At 39.7% G+C, this 19,177-nt stretch overlaps 1 protein-coding gene across 2 annotated transcripts in view; it reads right to left on the bottom strand.

The window, feature by feature from the left end:
* phactr4a (phosphatase and actin regulator 4a) overlaps positions 1-13,810 on the bottom strand; it is a 36,559-nt gene extending 22,749 nt beyond the window's left edge. Inside the window, exons 1-2 of one of the 2 annotated variants that reach the window (XM_076755073.1) lie at positions 13,476-13,810; positions 4,452-4,562 (exon numbers count right to left, since the gene is read on the bottom strand). The gene's annotated coding sequence lies outside the window, so the exon portion shown is untranslated. The remainder of the gene's footprint in view (positions 1-4,451; positions 4,563-13,475) is intronic. The other variant, XM_076755074.1, reaches the window with a different exon arrangement.
* Between the last annotated feature and the right edge of the window lie 5,367 nt (positions 13,811-19,177).

The following is a 19,177-nucleotide window of genomic DNA, read 5'->3' as shown; positions in this document are numbered from 1 at the left end:
ACACCAGGATGATTGGGGTGTTAGGTGTGCAAACTGAATCAAGACCCCCAAGTAAATAATGATCAAGATACCACACAATAACAGCATACAGCAATGAAGCTACAGAGGAATGCAGCAGCCACTTTCAACCCAATTTGTACACAAAGATTTGTTTGTACTGACCTGAGAAATGGCACAGGCTTTATGTTAACTTGCAGCAAATCGATTCAACACAAGGATCCAATGAATGCTAAAACACGCTCAGTGGTGTGTGTGTGTGTGTGTGTGTGTGTGTGTGTGTGTGTGTGTGTGTGTGTGTGTGTGTGTGTGTGGTTGAAGCAGACACAGGTCAAGGCTGTATGTTAACTTTGTTTGCACATAACACTGGTGCTACAGTGGTCAAAAGTTTTGTGGCACAGGCGACAAAATTAAAAAGGACAAGTTAGGGATGGACGGTACACCAGTTTTATCACTGTCATCTTCCGCCATAACATGGATTTTGCAATAATGTCATTACAGTGAAAAATGTTTTTAGCAAATTAAAAATAACGAGTTTTACTGTGGTTGTGATGATATTCAGACAGAGGGCCACACTCTTACTCACAGAACTGGAGTTACATCCAGTAACTACTATTTTCCTCGCTATAACGCTGACTCCAGTAACAAGATGTGGACAGTAACACTATGAGCAACACACTTATTTCTATGTTTTTGCTGCAAGAACCAACAAAAAAAAACTCTCCCACCATTTCAAGAAGTGAAGACCCAATGGGTAAACTTTATGGAAATATCCCCATAACAACAACAACAACAACAACAACAACAACAGGAAAACTCTATATGTGTGTATTGTTTCACTCAGACTGCTTTGAGGGACAGATCCAAAGCCGGATTCACTTCAAAACTGAAGCTCAAGGGTTCAGTTCGATGCTGACTTCAAACTTAGAACCTGTAAGTTTTGCCATTTTTATGTTGCTTTACTGTTTGTTTTGCTGGTCAGCCTGTTGAATTTGACGTTAGCACATTCCACAACTAATGCAGCTAGCAGGATCTATTGTAGACCCACACGCTGGAGCAATGCTGGTATATTTAATTTTGGTGCCAGTCACGAGAAACTGAATGCTAAGTCTCATTTGAAGCCAATTAAACTACCAGAGCAGTAGTTTAGATGTGGTTTACTATTTTTTTCATGTTGCTTTTTGTGTATCGCAAAGTCAGAGCTAAAGTTATCTCCACATTTTATACTGTAACACAAGCTCAGCTGGTTTTATTGTTACAGGAAAGCCCTCTCTGCTGCATGCCGCGTCAGTGTGTGTCTGCTGCTGACATAAGTAAATATATTTGATAGACATGTAGACATGGTACACTGACTGTTGTATTTCTACAATATTCTTTGGGTTTTCTGTTAAATAAATGCTGTTGAGACGCCTAATCCTTCCCCTTGTCTCATTCTGAGAATGAGTGATATTACATTTACTATCCTATATTATAGGACAGGTTATTCCTCCCAGAACACATGTTAGCCTATACCTCATTTTCATTCCTATTTGGAGCCAATAAGCACATTAGATTTTTTCATACATTTTTTTCTTTCTTAAAATATGTTCACTTACATTGCTGATAGAGCCAAAAAGAGGTTGAATCATGATTTGAGTAGAGCTTCCCTTTTATTTCTGTACTACTGTGATAAAGCATCACTGTTATTAACTGCTGTTAAAAAACAAAATAAATACCCTGATATAAATTCTATTTCCTGTCACCTACACCTCGCACTTGTATTAAAAATCTGTTACCATCTCTAAAAACAGGCATGTGACTGGCAAAGGACATCAACGTTGCACACAGGGCACCATCCAAACCTTAAGAAATCACTTCAAGCAAACATCTTCTACATTTGCCCATAATTGTAAATTGCAGGGACAAAACCCCCTCTTCAGTTCAGATAGTATGCTTCATATGAGCAGCACATATCTCAGTAAATGTATATCACCACACCATATCATTTATATTAAGTTCATATTGATCATATAGTATAAATCTCTAAAGTGTTTTTGTTTTCTTGTTAGTGATTTACAAAAAAACAAACATGGGAAGCTGTATAACAACTAAAAACTAGAATCCAAAAGATTTCTTTGTTCTTTAACAGAGCGCAACAGATTCAAATCACTGGCCAGAACTTGTAGACAAACATTGCTTAATTAAAGTACTCATTATATTGGAGTTGTCTCCACGAATCTTTTCTGGAGCCACCCTGCACCAGCAGAACAAAAGCCACTGGTCCTCGTTAATGGCGTGTCACTCTTATTTTCATTTGGCAGTGTTTCATATGTTTCTTCCTTGCAGGCTCATTTGGGTTATAGTGGGGGTGGACGGTATACCAGTTTTGTCACCATGACAGGTGTGACGTCATCCTATGACATGGATTTTGCAATAATGTCACTGCCATGATTTTAGCTAACACATTCAAAATAATGTGTTTTACTGTGGCTGCCATAACACTGAGGTAGAGGGCTACACACACACTCAAAGAACTGGAGTTACACCCACTAGCTGTTTTCCTCACTACAACACTGACCCTTGTAGCCTCACAAATGACATCACAACTAACTGTCACTTCAGTGATGCTGACTGGGAGCAGGGTTTCTGTTATCAGGTAACTGCCGCTTTTCTTAATGGGGAAAAACTGTTGAAGTCCAACGTGAAAATATTCGACTCTACATGCCGTTTCCTGTTGATTCTCTGATGTCTGCCCTGTCTCTCTCCTCTCCCAATTTGATGAATTAAGGGTTTATTTAACCAAACCAGAGGTGGTGGTGATTGCTGGAAGAGTGGAAAAACAAACCAAGAAGGTTTTGGTAAGTTTTATTTTCTTTCTGTCGTGGTTGAATGAAGTGGGTTTTACAATGGTATAATTACAGTTTCTGTAAATGGAATCTGGTGGGTTTGCTGACAGCTATTCAGCAGCTGTTTCTGGTTAATTGAAAAGGATCTTACTCCTTAACAAATATGTCCATCTCTGTAAAGTCCTTTTCGTAATGCTGTCAGGCACTTGGGATAATAATCTGAGCCTGTCAGTGGCAGAAAGAAGCACTTTTAGTGGACGTACTTTGACAACACACAAACATTACATTGCAGCCTGTTTCGTGCTCTCACTCAATACTGGACCAGTTTCAAAAATTGCTGTCCCCAACATTCACATCATCTCTTTATGTCTTTTTTATATGTTGGATATATGGACTCTAAGCAGCCAGACATGTGCCATCAATTCATACACACAAACAAGCAGCTCTGTCCCACACATGCATTGAAAGCTATATCACACAGATGCTACTGTGGTAATTTCATTCATTTCATTCTGTGTCTTGCACAGATCGATTTTTCGCAGCACGTGCCACATACATGTCTGGTTGTTTGGTCGATATGCTCTTGTCCAACCATTCTCACTGGTCAGAAAATGGCTGTTGTTACTTTCATAAGGAGAAAAGCGCTTCTTAATCCATCAGCCCCAATCACTCATCAAAGCAGTTCCAGTCTGTTGCACAGTAGCCTTCAATGCTGATTGGCTGTTGTGATGTGTGTCACAATCAATGTCTGGTGTAATGAAAACAGCCCTAATGGAAACATATCTGTAACTGATAATAATATGTTGATTTTTAAGAAAGATCCAGCCAGGATTGTCCTGTAATAGTCCTGATATTGTTCAAAAGTGGTCAGTAGGTCATAGCTGAAGCAGCTGATCAATGACCTGTCAGATCAGATCAGAGTTGAAACCCCCTAAAGAGCAGTATTCTCCAAAATTTCATGTCTGTCATTTAACATTTCTTCATTTGACAGAGCTATTAAATGAGAAATAAATGATGACGAAAAGCAGAGAAGAAATTCAATTACTCTCAAGGGACTGATGGCAACAACACCAACACTATTTAGTAACAAATTCACAATTTGGAAAGTCCTATAGTTTTTAGAATGAGCAACTGGGCAGAGGGAATGATCAGTGTCAAGATCAGGAAGACAAGCACAGATAAGCAGCTGACACTGACAAACATAAAGATAGTACTGGTGTCTCTCCCAGTGAGCTTCACATTAACTATTCAAATGTTGGCCTTGCACCTAATTGGTCAAAATCAGAAGGTGCAGCTACATCATGACGCTGACAGGGGAGGGCACAAACAGCAGTATCAGGCTGCACTTTGAAATGTCAAAAGTTCTTCTGACAACAAACAGGTAAAACTCAGTGTGTATGTGTGTGTGTGTGTGTGACCAGACTGCACAGTGTGTACAGTACAGCATTGGAGTGTAGCCTGGCAGACAAGCATTTGACTTTCTTATCAGATTGACTAGGCCAAGCTCTTATGGGCTTTTGATAAAGCACAGGTTCTATGAGAATAGTTTACTAATGAAAGAAAAGTAAAATAAGCCAAGATTAGTTACTTTTTTCAACTACACAATGTTGTCTTGTTCCACCAACTTACTTCTACTGAAGATCAGTGATCATCGATGAACTCTTCCCAAGAAACCTTTTCCTGTGCAGTTTGGCTGTCCACTTGGAGCAGGACTACTTAGCAGTAGTGACTATGGCACTCCTGTAAAATATACAAACAGCTGAGTACATAAACCAGGCAGACACAATGTCAATTTCCTTCATGGTGCTGGACTTTTTTCATAACTTCAGCCTGAAAACCTGCTGAGAAAGCTCACTTTAGCAGATACGGTTTCAGCAGGTGCCATTTTCTTGGATTGTGGCGCAGAACCTTTTGTCAGGAGACAGTCATCCCCAGTGACTAAAATCCCAAGTTGTTAGTTTGTTACCTCACATGACAACTAAAGAAGCAACTCTGCCTTGAACTTTTAAATCAGTTAGTTTTAGCTTTCTAACAGTGGACAACCCTCTCCCTGATCAGCTTTGGTTCAGTCCAACTGGTTTGACAAGTCTTGGGCTATAATGAACACAGAGCACATGCTCAACAGCTGCAGGCAGGACTACATGCCTGTACTGTACATTTAAAACATATAGCATGCATGTTTTAAATACTGTACCAGCTCACTGAAGGACATTTTTGTTCAAATAAAGTTCAATCTGTAAAATGCCTTAACTCCACAAACTGTACTCAATTGAGCTACAATAACAAAATGGTAGTTTATACTGCATGTTCCTGTGGAGTTACAGAGCCGACATGATAGAAGATTACTCTACAGAGCAATCTCAACTCTTACTAGGCAATAATGCTTCATTTACTGGTTTCACGTGGGAATCAGACATTGGTTCAATAAATAGGGTGATCCTGTAAATTGCTTATTTTGTATCTATTTCCAAAAAAATACACCCATGTGTACAGTCAATGGTAACAGGTCAAGTGTGAAAGGAAAAACTGATGAACTACAGTTACTGTAAGCTGCACACAATCACTGCCGTTTGCATTATTTTCTCTGGATATCTGTGGTTCTAACACACAAACTATTAAATCTGAACTAATTCACAAAAAAACATGGGTTTATTTTCTTACCATTTAAAAAAGGCTTAATCCATCTATTATTCATTGTTTCCAAACTGCCCATAGAGAGAGAGAGAGAAGCTGATACGCATTTGAACTCACAAATAATTCACCAGATAAAGTTCAGCACCACTGCTACCCAATTCTGTTCTCAAATATCCTCCTGGAGCACCAGGCCCCAACGAGCTCCAGCTCTGAAATGCAACATCTAGCTGGTGCAGGCTTGCAGCAAAGCAAACACGGAGGTAAGTTAATGTGTGAGCATACAAGTACCAGTAAACTAGAGCAGCTGAGCCGGTAGACTCAGTCCCCGCAATGTAATGTAGAAGCCCAGAGGAAACCAAGTACACACACACACACTGCACACACAGACAGACACACACACACAGTCACAGTCTCATTATTTTACAGCACATCCAAAGGTTGAGGAGGAGATATTCTTACCTATGAGATACATTATGTCAAGTTTCAAGTCACTGCTTCAATGTTGTCTTTGTGAATGAAGGTCACAATGACGACCTAAGCATTAGCCAGTACTGAGTTCAATTTAAAGAATGGCAGGTCAATTGGCAGCCAGATTTTCAGGTTTGGTAACAAAATCTAACAGTGGTATTTCAGTACTTTCACATGAGTGCAAGTGTGTACCTTTCTGCATTTTTTATGGAGCTAAACCCTAATATGGTTCTACACAATAAAGTTGCAATACCTTGACTAGTGTGCATTTAAATGATCCAGAATAGCTTCAGACTGACATTTCAGAATGAATAAAGTCTGCAACAACCCAAATACAATGCAATATGTCAATATACATGTACAACAACAATAAACAAAGACGACTAAATGAGGCTGATATTGAATAACAGGCTGACAAATATGTTTTGCATTCAGGGCTCTGCAGGATTGTAGATGTGACCATTAGTTAACCTAGTAAATTGTGTGGCTCATGCTGTGGGAACACCTCATACACTGTCGGAAAATGGTGGTGTATTGCAAAATTACTGTGTTGTTAATAATTTTTCAGAAATGAAAAAAAAAGGTGGCGTATGCGTACATCTAAAACAAAAGGGTGCGACAAAATCATGTGCTGGTGCAACCACCTGAAAAAGTTAGTCTGTTGCTCATAAATGTATCACAACGCTAATGCAGGCCACAAAAGTGGTAGATTTTAAAAGATTTCTATTTCTATCACTATCTTAATTTAAAGTACACTTTTAGACGATCAATCAGAATCAGAACGGATGGTGTGTATCTGTATCTTACGCCTCAGATTTCCTCTTCAAAACAGAATTTCAACCTCCTGTTTTCTGTGGTTACCATATCTTAGCACCCCCATTCGACCAAAGATGTATTATTCAAACATTTCACATAATAGTATTATCAACAATAATGACTGATCTTGCATTCAGCAATAATCTGACACTTGTGAGAAAAAGTGAGAGTTTTTCACAAATTTTTCAGCATAGTTCTTCAAACAATGGGTCAAAGACGAAACCAGGTTTTCAGTGCACCAAAAAATAAAATTCGTGCACAACTATAATATTTGTCTTTTTTGGGTACCTTGGACTGTCTAGTTCTTAACTTTAATATTTTTTAAGAAGTGAATTGTGTACAACATGTGCTTTTACTCTGTTTTTTAAAGGGTGGCCCTTAAAATGTCATTCAGTGTAATAAAACTTTTTTTTCCAAAACAATATGTATGCAATCACAAAAATGAAATAAGTCAAACTACTTACTAAAGTACTATATGTAGAGTGATCATTAGAAGTATAATGATGCGATAGGTCCTAAGTCTCCATATTATGAGACAGTCATTAATCTTCCAACAAGTCACTTCAGCCCACTTCCTCACATAAAGTTGGGAAATGGAAAGGAAAATCTATTCAAAATCCATTGTAATTCACGTGTTGGTATGTGTAAGTGTGCATTATTCTAAACCAATACTTATGAGACATGTACTTCATTTTTTTATGCCAATATGGGCATTACACCAATGGACCACAATGGTTACACCAAATGACCAAATGACGTGTTTTTATCAGAAGCTATGTAAATTGATACAGATCACAGCAATGTTATTATTACTCTTAGTATACCACAATATGCACTCTCCTAAATACATGACAGAGACCAATTTTGAAAAGAAAATTGTATTTATTATTTTTAAGAGCATGTAAGTTAACAAAAATGCTGCAGGGTATAACAGTGTAAAAAAAATGTGAAAAAAAACCTTGAAATTGTAGACGGCGGCTACAACAATCTGAAGTCTACATTTATACAAATTAAATCTTCCACAATAATGGAATTTTCAAATGATATAGGTATGCCACAATTTATGGCTTAGCATTACTTACACACACTGTGTTGCTGCTGTAAACTTGTCCCAGTCTGATTTGACAAGTTTGGACTGCCTCATAGTTAAGGGCTCTGGCTCAGATATAACAGCCTTCACATCTGATCTGAAATAAAAAACTTTGTCTGCTCTTTCTGGCCACACAAAAGCATTCTTTCCTGTTGCACACTGATGCATGCAACTGACTTCCATCTCGTGACCTACGACCTGCACCACCTGCCCAATAAAGGGCTTGTCTTCATACATTACAATGACAAATTTGCCACTTATGTCCTCGATATCATCTGTTTTCTTGTAAGCAGCTTCTCTTTCAGAATTCTCTTCCAAGGGAGGAAGTTGGTTTAGGTCAACATGGGTTGGCTCCTCGCATGCACATTGGGTATTGTTCCTGTGGCAAAAGCAAGAGATTTCCCTGTGAATAATTTGTCCTACCCCTGTCGTTTCCACTTGGTGTAATCTGAAGGTGCCTTTCACTATTGGTAAATGGTCAGGCACTGCTTCATCATACCTTGTCACATCCTCTTCAGTCACCCAGAAAAACCGAACATTGGATGGCGTTGTCTGAAGGAATGTGAAGAGGTCTTGGGGTGTTTGAATGTCGCCTCCTTTCTTCACATGGCCATCAGCCATCCTTTTCACAGCACCCCCAACACCATCCGGAGCACCTTTTCCATGGCAGGCTTCTGAGAAGTTCCAGGTCACCTTCCTGAATCCATTCAGAAATGGCAAACTGCTTAGAAGATAAAAGTTGCCTTTATTGCGGTACTGGGTGACTGGGCCATCACTCATGCAATGAAGGGTGGTGATTGATGCATGCTTAGTCCTGATGTCATCCAAGACAGGTTTCAGATGTGCCCAGACTGCTTTTTCATCATGCCGTAGACAATCTGAAATGGTGGCATAGGACTGATAGCCACTGGCTGTATAAACAACACATGTGTGTATAGTGGCCTGCTGTCTATTTGCACCAAAATCGATGGCCTGGATCTCAGTTTTGAGTTTGCACCCATAGTTTTCAGAGAAGTCCATATGGACGACAACCTCCTCTTCAGATAGGCTGTCCTTTAGCTGCCTGCATTTCTCTGCCTGACTGATCCAGTTAAACTGGTGTCTTGCCAATAAGTCAATTTTGGTGTTGAACAGTTGGACCAGGTCTTTTACTGTTCCAGGCATTCTTTTTTTCAAGTAATGTGGGACTTCTTTCCCACTTTTTAGAGTCTTCTTCTCCTTGACAAACTGCTCCCACACAATCTCCTCTGTATCATCACACACCTCAACTGCTATCTTGTTGTTACATTTTGTGCAGAGACGATACATGCATTGTTTGTTTTGTGGATCACAAACAATTGTGGATATAAGGTGAGATACACTAGATGTTCGTAGTATCCCTCGTTGTTTCAGTCTTTCCACCAGGAGGCCTACATTTTCATGATATATGCATGCGCATGTGTTGCGATCAGTGGCTCGAGGCTCAGTGATGTGAAATGGCCGGAGACGCAGGAACTGTCTATAGGACATTGTGTTTTCCTTGGCCACCTCTGCATTGAAGGAGCTGTGTAGATCCTTTAAGGTGTGTGAAAGGACACGCCGCTGCCTTTTTATTTTGTTCTTTGTAATGGTGTCCTACTTCCCAGGCAAAAGCCTGCTGTTCTCATCACGGGAAAGAAAAGCAAACACACTCTTTCTCCTTGAAACACTCCTTTTTTGTGTTTGTGACACCATTTTTTTCCTTTCCATTGCTGTTTTCCCCTTCTTTCTCTCCCTGTGGAGGACCATCCTAATTTGTTCATATCTGTGTTTTTGTTGGGCAAGCTGTTTCTTGAGTAATGCCACTTGTCTTCTAAGTGCCACATTCTTTTTCTTCATCCGTTCAAATCTTTGTTTTTGTTTTGCCCCATCTTCCTCTGGAGTGGAGGTAGTCAATGGCTTGCCAGCAATAGAAGACCTAGGTGATGGAATGGAGTGTTGAATAGACGGCACTGGCTGTAGCGAAGGAGGTGACTGGGTAGGTTGCACTGGCTGCACTGGCTGGGAAAGAGGTCTGGAAAGCTCTTCAACGGGAATGTCAGGGGAGTCTGGTGTGAAGTCCAGTTTTTTGGCACGTTTAGCTGCCCGGTGCTTCCTTTGATTTTCCCGCCACTGTTGTCTTTTCTTGATGACTTCATGCTCTGACAGAAACTTGATTGGTTGATGGTCAGGATTTGCACCCAAGGCTGCAATTTTTCTCTTCTTATAGTTTTCTCTTCTTTTTGCAAGTAGTTTTTCCCGTTCTATTGGGTTTGCATTTATTCTTTGCCTGTGTTTTGCCACTGCCGCTTTGTTGGAAGGCATCTGTAAAAATATATAAATAATGTCATTAGAAATATATAATATCATCAATAATGACAGCATACATCATACATAAAAACAATATCAACATCGGTAATGGAAATGATGGCCATAATAAGCTTGTGCCCAGGTGTGGACAGTTAACAAGCCAGGAACAAACACTTTGTCTGCAGAAATGATGTTGGTGTTTTACAGCTATAACAGCACTGATTACACAGAATGACACTGTCCTTGCACTGAATGACATTATTATACATTTTACATCTTTTATGGGCAAATACATAGCCACCTACATTAAAAAGTGCATATGATCTACACAGTTCAGTGCAATTACTTCCAACACATACTGCAATACATTTGTTTCAATTAAATTTCAACTATAAAAGTGACTTTTGACATTTCACTGAATGACATTTCATTTTGTGTCCATTGGTACCACATCATAAAAACATGAATATATCACATATTTTAGAGAGGAAAACTCACCTTCTGCTACCACCTCCGAAGCCTTCAGGAGTCCTTCTAACGATGGAACAGGTGTTCAGCTGACTATATATTAGATTGGTCGTTAAAAAAGGCCAGCTTTATCTCATTACACTGAATGATCTGTAATTAACTTAGAAGTGGGCACAAAAGTCCCCTAATGATTTCAATATCAAAACGAAGGAGTATTGCAAAGTGCTTTTAATATGATAAGACCAACACCTGTACAATTATGCCAGGGTAGTTACAATACAACTTTATTTATTTTTTCACATGAATATTTAAACATGTTTCATTGAAATTGTAGTTCGTACCATTACACTGAATGACAAATATGGACTTTATGAGCTTATTTCACATATGCAGATTCATTTTTTTTCATCAAAAGTTACTGACATTACAAAGTGGACCATGTACTTTCACCTGATGTATCCAAAATGTAATCCTCTCCTTCTCGGGGTACTTTTATGTGTCCGTACTCAAAAAAAAGGGCGTCTCGTCTTTGACCCCAATGCATTGAAAATCAATCCATTAGTAACTAAGCCGCTGCTAAGCAGAGTGTAAATCTAGGCACACTCTGGACAGCCACAGAGAAATTTGCAAAGCACCTATGTCAACTGGTATCGCGCTAACTGGATAAAACATACAAATACGCACCTGATCTCAGGCTGTAACAGCTCACCACATCGTCTGAATTCACGTGGTTTATTCAGATGAATATAAAAAAAAGTCCAAGATAGAGTTCTTTGTGATAAATTAGCAATCCAAACTGTAAACAGACCTTGTTTATCTTGATTTTAGCCACTTTAATGGAACTGAAGTGTTGTTTTAAGATGAAAGATTGTGTTGCCTTAGCAAAGCAATAATAACTCCTTAGATTGCTGCATGCTGAATGATACAGTTTAAGAAATGTAAGAGGTATTTCACACTGTAGCTGACGTGCTCATTAGATATGAGAGTCAATGTTTAAAATCAGCTGTACTTGGTTTGCACTACACTGGTAATTCATACATTTTACACAATCTTGTTTGTTCCCTGTGAGCTCCCAGTTCGCTCATTAAGAACTGCCAGTTCATTTGAGAAAGGGACAGAGCTCTGCAGAGCACAGAGGAGTACAATCAGCCAGTGGGGCCATGGTCATTCTGCAGACTTGGCTATCACTAAATGATGAACCAGGCTGGAGTTTGTTTGGGAGCGAGCCGCATCGATCTCAATGAGCCACTGTCAACAGCTAGCTCATAATGGCACACACATCCGATTATACAAGTTCTACACAGACCCACAATATTCAGATGTTCAAACAACATCTGAACACATCTCTGCTTTCTACGTGTTTCTATTATACCAATAGTAGCTTGTTTTACCAAATTCAGACACTTTAACAGTTTGTTTCTTCTCTCAAATTTGACAAAAAAGCACAGATCACACCTCTGCCAGGGCTGCACTGTTGTTTGCTATAGTTATAGTATAACTAGAAAAAAAGGGTTAAAGAAACATGTTATTTGCACTCAGATTATGTGTGCCTGATTTTCTAGATGTGCAGTGAAAGAGAAAACAAAACAAATGATGAAAGATTCCCATCCTTCAACGTTAAGAACTCCTTCCTGGATATGCACCAAAAACCGGTTCCTTGGCAAAAGTTTTTGAGGCACACTCCAAAGCAAATTGATATGAAACTAATAAATATGAAGCTACTTGAACCGAAAACATTACATCTTTGGCTGAGCTAAGCCAAAGAAGGTGTTCTTATGAACAGGATTACAGTTCCCAGCTATGATAGGCCTCCATTTCCCACCATCTGAATCCTCTGAAAATGAATGTCAGTCCAGTGCAACACCAATCTCTCAACCTCATTCCAAAATGCGACCCACCTTTATTTGTTCAGATTGAGATGAAATTACCAACACCTCTTCTGCTGATAGACGAGGTGTAATCCCGGTCAGATGCAACAATCCGCGGCTATTTGTATACAAAGCGAAATAACATGACTGACCTGATTACAGTGCTGCCTATCTAGAACAAATACAATAAGCTGCAGCTCCTTTTGTCTTCGCTCTTTCTAAAGAGTCCGTGTTGTACTACAGGGCGTATTACTGCTTTCAGCCAGTACTAAAAGCACAGGACGCTTGTTAGAACAAGTAGACGGGCCTGTGAATGGAATGCGGTGGAATGCTTGACTGAGGAAGTTTCTTACCTGGTAGCCAAATAGTTTGCACCTGAAGCCTCCCTCCAGACGGTCATTATAATGTAATATAATGCTACAGCTGCCATGCAAAAACCGAGGGCTTAGTGACGCCTCGAATGAAAATGTACTCAATACGAAGAATTACAATACAATGAAAAATGATGAAAACAATCTCGGTTTTAACAGTCTCACGGTGATACAGCGTCCTGAAAACAACAGTCTGCCGACCAAACCAAAAAACATTCGGAAGGTACATTCTGTTATTCTGCAACTAGTTAACGCTGCATGTACTGTACATGTAAGCAGGCTAACACCAGTCAGGTAACAGGTAGCTGATACCAGAGGCTAATTGGGGAAAGTTAGACAGAAGTTACTGTAACACTCTGAATATTGTCCTTTACACCGGTTTTCGGTCCCCGTGTTTGTTCATTCTTTGTGCTGACTGTGATCTATCCAGTTTTGGAAACAGTAAGGTTACTTACATTAGGCTAATCCTTGGTTGCTGTTAGCTAAAGTAGCTAAGGTAAAGCCAGCAACAGGTGACTGCTGTCCCTGTTCTGTAGCATTAACTTAGCTTTGTTAGCTAACGTACATTCGCTCATACTTGTCGTTCTAGTTCAAAAAGACCAATGTATTACGGTGCACAAAGTGTACTCACCTTTTGTAGGAACCGATTAACTTGTGTGAAATGTATCCAAAAGACAGGAGACGTGTTTATCCCGTAACGTTATCTCGTTGAGCCCTGATTACTTTTGACACTTGTCGCTGCTGTCCATCACAGGGAGAAAGCAAGGCGGAACTAGCTTCACTAACTACCTTTTGACCTAAATAAAGTCACAAAAGTAACTTTCTGGAGCGTGCGAAAAACTCAGAGCATACAAACATCGCCTAATTTTTCCAACAAATGCTAAGAGAGCCTTAAAGTGGTATATTTAAATCCTCTTTGTCAACACTTTGCTGTCAAAAGCTCTGTCACGTTAACTCGATAGGAAGATTAAATACTGTTGCGCATGCGCACTTGTTGGCAGGGTGGCCGCTCCCCCACCTGAGAGAAATACACAGGCCACAGGGAAATTGGAAGAACCACGTGACCAACTGCGCGTTGAGAAGGCAAAACACATTCTGAAGTCATGGTAAAGACAGGGTCAGTTTGTTGAATAGTTTTTGAATACAGGCAGATGGTCACTTTTAATAACGTCATACATTTGACTTGCCATTTAGTTAAGGGTGAAATGTAACGCCTGAAAAATTCGGCAGCTGTTTGGTCCAATTTATTTTCATCTGATCGCAGTAAATCCTCAAGGGCTGTTGACATTATCAAGGAAAATGCTCTGATGTATTGGAAATATCAATGTAACCCTTCTTCTGTGGAGATTTGACTGAATAGTGAGAAATAATTGACTAGTGAGATTAAGAGTCAATAGTGAGAAATTGTAGTAATTAGATTAGTTCCACTGAATATATTCATATAGCAGACAGCTGAAAATCAGATAAATATTCTTATGATTTCTATTCATAGAAAATTAAGATATTTTCCATATTTTCTTCCACTGTACATGCGCAAATATGTTTATTGATGTGTGACATGATGAAAGGAGAAAGACTGGGTTTTTCTTTTACAAACTTTAATCTGCACAAAAGTTTTGTCTTCTTTATAAAGTTACTATGTTCAGTATTCAAATTCACCGCTATCAACATTCCAACTGATATTGGTCCAATTAATCTCTGCTCTTTTGAAACATGAGTATTCATACAGTATTTTTTCATGTAAAATGTCCAGCAAGCAAAAGTTTGAATACTATGAACTCTTCTGGTCATTCTTTGAACTACATGGCATGAGAACAGTGCATGTTTGTGTAGAGACCGTGCACCAAAGATCAGTGGCACAGAGTTGTCTGCCATCTACTGGGCTGCTAAAGACTCTGTCATAAGGTGTGGACATGTCTGCTAAGAAAAACTCAACCTAAGAATCATCTGAACAAAGTCACTCATCTAATCCCAGGACTAATTACAACCAGAACAATTCATTTTGTACTTTTTGCCTGCACTGTTTAGTTGACATTTCTTAATTAAAGCCACACATAGAAAAAGAAATCATTCAGATTGTTGTCCACGCTCTCCTCTAAATGTTTGCAGTAATCCAAGAACAAGGCATCGATGCCAGAGCTGATACTGAAGTTGTTCAATTCATTCAACTCTGATAAAATTTATGTGTCCTTTGTTTTCTTGGTATTAGGAAGTAAACACACTGCACAGTGCTGCTTGCTGTGAGAATAGCTGCCCCAGCCATTCCCAGTCTGGAGTTGTTGTTTGTGCTGAATACTTTGCTGAACAGTTCTCCATGCATGCAATTGTTGGGAATGAAGGAAAAGTCACACAAAAGCAAGCCTGCCAGTGACCTTTAGGTGGACCCAGTCTAGTCTCACTGCCCCCAGACAGGGTTTCCGACCCTCTCACTGTGTTTAATTATAGTACCCTTTCATGATTTGATCCCACAGTGTTTTTGCTTGGTCACTGGTCGAGGACTGTAGAGGTTTATGACGTTGGGACAGAACCAGGGATATTAAGATTCAAGAGATAGAGGAGGTGATATACTGTATATGTGTATGTATGTATGCATGCATGTGTGTGTGTGTGTGTGTGTGTGTGTGTGTGTGTGTCTGCATATGATATATATACATATATATGTATACATGTGTGTATTTATATATGTGTGTGTGTGTGCAGTGTCTCCTAATATCATCCTAATTTCTAATTTTAATGTTCACTTAGTTAACACTGACAGTACGTTCAGTAAGGATTTTAAAGCAACGTTATGCTACTTCAATCTAACACAATGTCAACTTTACAACCCACGCCAAGCTGTGTCCTTGACTTAGTTTGCTCTTGTGGCATCCCGCCATATAACATCTCCTATGCTGAACTACTAGTCTTAGATCACACAGCTGTGCCTTTCAACACCAACCTACCGCTTAGTAAATCAAGGGTGCTCTGTATCATACTGCAGCTTCAGACATGTTAACTCAGAAGATCTCGTCAGTTTAAATACCTCGAAGCCCACTCCTCCTACCACCTTTCACTCCGGGATCTAATGGATTATGACAGTTTATCTTCTGCACTTGATACTCTAGCCCCTCTGAACACACAGGTTGTCTTATCTGCCCATTCTGTTTCCTGGTACACACCTGAACTACATCAGATCAAAACATTAGGTTGGCACCTGTAGAGGCTTTGCCTCAAGACTGGACTTGCTGTTCATAAACAGATGTATTGTGATCATACAAAAATACTCTTTCAATAACTCAAGTTGCTCAAACCACCTGAAATCAATATGAGGAGTAACCCCTCTAATGAACAATGCTCTGCTTTTTTGAAGTTTTTCAGTTCCAAAATCACTACTATTCATAAACATCTGCCCTCTGCCAACATCATGCAGTTCAACATCATGCTGACCATCTTAACATCAGGAAGTGTCATGAAGCTGCCCCCATCCACTGCTCTCTGCTCTTCTTCATTTCTAAGTCCAACACTTCTCCATGCCCTCCTGGATCCAGTCCCCACAACCCTACCCTACGAACGACTCATCACTGGCTGTAAATCTACCCTCTCAAAAACTAGTATTTGTTCACTTTCCATTGGTGAACCAACCATACCTGTCTCCACACAGGCTAAAAGCCCTTGTCATACAAACAATGTCTCGTGGATTGCCTTTTCCATCCATGAAACATCTCCAGATTATGTCTGCTTCAAAGCAACACTCCACAGAAGTCTGCATCACTGCTTTGGTCCCATCATGCATTGACTACTGCAATGCAATCCTGAAAGGCATCCTCGACAAACTTATTCACCAACTTCAACTCGTACAGTCCTCTGCAGCACAGATTATTGCATGTTCAAAGTCCACTGAACATGTCACTCCCCTACCGATTCAACTACACCGGCTCCCTGTGTGACAGGGGATTAACTTTAAAATCTTATTATTAACATTTAAAGCTCTCCATAATCTATCCCCTGCTTACCTACTTCAGATTTCCACTCCCTCTCGCTCCCTGCGGTCTGCATCAGCAGGTTGGCTGGCACTACCAGCATTCAACCTCAGCACAATGGGTGCTGGGGCCCTCTCTTATGCTGCACCCAAATTTTGGAACTCCCCCATCGCATCCACATCTGGTCTCCATTAAACAATTCAGAACTGCTCTTAAAACCCATCGCTTTAAAATAGCTCATTCAACGCTTCAACTGCATGCTTTACTACAATATTCTTTGCTACTGTGTTAGTTACTCTGTTGCTTATTGCATGTCTTAATGTTAACTGTACTGATGCTTTATCACAGGTGCTTTTTTTGTTTATTATATGTTTTATTATTAACTGTGCTGATGTTTTATTACTGGTGTCTTGTTGCTTATTGTATGATTTTATTGCCGATCTTTTATGATGTAAGGTGACCTTGAATGCCATGAAAGACACCATTGAATAAAATGTATAATCATCATTATTAGCATCCTTCTCATTAGTATTAGTTGTAGCAGTATTAGTGTTATTAATATTAGCACATCTGCATCTTTTTTTTTTTTTAAGATTCTGCTTATCGCTTACAAAGCAGGCAAAGTTCAGCAGAACTTTTAGGCCTTTACTTGCTAGACTGCACCTTCAAATCACACATTGAGTATTCTCTTTTGGTTTCACTTGTTTAAAAGAGGGACCAAAATCAGTTGAGGTCCGAAACTGCAACAGTGAACCTTGCAATTACACTTGCTAATTCTCTTTCCATCTATGAATGTCCTCTAAAAGCCTGTCTATGTCATCTCTCATTCCCAGTGTTTCTGTCGTTTATCCATCCCTTCTGTTTCTTGTTGGTCTCCTGTGTGTTCTCTCTCTGTGTTTGTTTGTGTGGGTTTGTCTGGTAATGGCACTTCATTTTCCCACCTGCAACTCGCCCACTCATCAAGCTCCTGCAGTAAACATACCCTGTCTCTATACTCTCATCTTCACCAGATTGTTTAGTTCACCAACACAGTTAATGGTCAGTTAATGCTAACCAGTCTGTTGTCACCCCCCACCTAATTTATACTACATTAACAGTGGAAGTGAAATAGGGATCGTTCATTCACAGAACACAATCTTTCTTAAGAGGGTTTGTGTTTGCATCAGTTTGGGCTCAGAGTTTTGGGGGCTGGGAACTTGTTAGGATGACACATTGATGGCCCATTAAGTTTGAACAAAAGAGTACTCTCAAATACTAATGTTTTGGGGTAAACAAACAATGAGAAAGGAGTGTGAGCAAAGTTAAGTGTGCTTTGGAGCACTGTCCTGCAAGAAGCGATGATGGCCATGGCATCATCAATGACCTGAGGCAGGTCAAAGTAAATAAAAACAAACAAAATGTAATACAGTTGTCAAAGAACGGCTAATTGACATACACATTCAGGTGATTTTCAATTGATTACATAAGTGGGTCATTCAGGTGAAGGTGTACAGTATGAGAATGGCTCAGGGAGGACACACCTGCATGTGAAAGTGTCTGATTACTGATTCTGACAATCCTCCTCTTGCACACGTAGATACAACCACATACAATTTCAAGGATGCAAATGAAGAAACATGCACCAGCTAGAGATTGGTGTTCAATCACCAACCCGAGATGCACAATGTAAGATTTATTCTGCATGACACGCACAAAGGTTGAAATTGGAAAAAAAAAATATCTTTGTGGTGGCATATTGCTGATAACTTCTGTGCAGCTGTCAGTGCACAATGTAATCAAAGTTATATCTCGCCATAGATACAGAGGAGTTGTTTCTCGTCAAAGGTCCAGCACATTGAGACTTTTGCCTTTAAAAAAGCGTGTCCATCTTCCACTGTCACTGTGTTCAGTGTGACTTTTGTCCCTCCAAAACTGCATCATTTACTTTCGCTGTATAAACTGAAAAGTAAACTTTACAGCCTGCGTAGCTGTGCTCCTCAAATAGGACTGAACAGACACATGCATCAAAGATCAGCCCCTCTTCAAGCATCTCCTTAAGGGAACTAGTCTGTAGCAGAGGAGGTGGTTGCTAGGGCGTGATATACTCTGCTCTTCCAAGATGCATGCATTCTCTGTCAGCAGCCATAACCATAAATTCTCTGCAGCCTTCTACTTTACAATCAAGGATCTGCCTATGGAAGGACTTGCACATGTGAGTTATGGTTTGTGGTCCAGATTTGTCCTGGGCTGTAACAAATACTTCTTTGTCTCCATCAGCCAGGGATATTGGTTCTTTAACCTTCTTCTGTTACCTTTCTAAAGGTTACCAAAGTAGAAAAACATGCACTACATACTGAGCACTCAAAGGATTTCTTTTGTTTGATGGAATCCAATA

The sequence above is a fragment of the Chaetodon auriga genome, chromosome 17 (genome assembly GCF_051107435.1).
Source record: "Chaetodon auriga isolate fChaAug3 chromosome 17, fChaAug3.hap1, whole genome shotgun sequence".
Classification (NCBI taxonomy): domain Eukaryota; kingdom Metazoa; phylum Chordata; class Actinopteri; order Chaetodontiformes; family Chaetodontidae; genus Chaetodon; species Chaetodon auriga.
Note: the sequence above shows the minus strand (reverse complement) of the source record. Positions and strands in the feature narration are given on the sequence as shown.